We start from the raw sequence: 306 nt of genomic DNA on the forward strand, positions 1-306 counted from the left end.
TTAAAAAAAAAAAAATTATGGACAAATAACCCTTCTTTGCAGATTTACCTTCTCAGGCGGCGTTCTCAGAAATGCTTTTTACTGTTGTTATTTTATAAATTAATATATTATTTAAACTATTTAATACCGTGTTTAATAAGTACCTGACGGAGTAAAGAAGAAGATGGCTGTTAAATCAGATTGATGTGTGCTTTTATTTCTTAGGTCCGTCACCATATGTGTTGGTGATCTGTTAAAGGAATTAATGTGACAACCAAGCCAAATTATAGCTTTGAATAGAATGTGGAAGCATTGGAAGCAGTGGTG

Source organism: Nanorana parkeri, unplaced genomic scaffold, assembly GCF_000935625.1.
Source record: "Nanorana parkeri isolate BGI_ZX_2015 unplaced genomic scaffold, ASM93562v1 scaffold197, whole genome shotgun sequence".
In the NCBI taxonomy this organism is placed as follows: Eukaryota; Metazoa; Chordata; class Amphibia; order Anura; family Dicroglossidae; genus Nanorana; species Nanorana parkeri.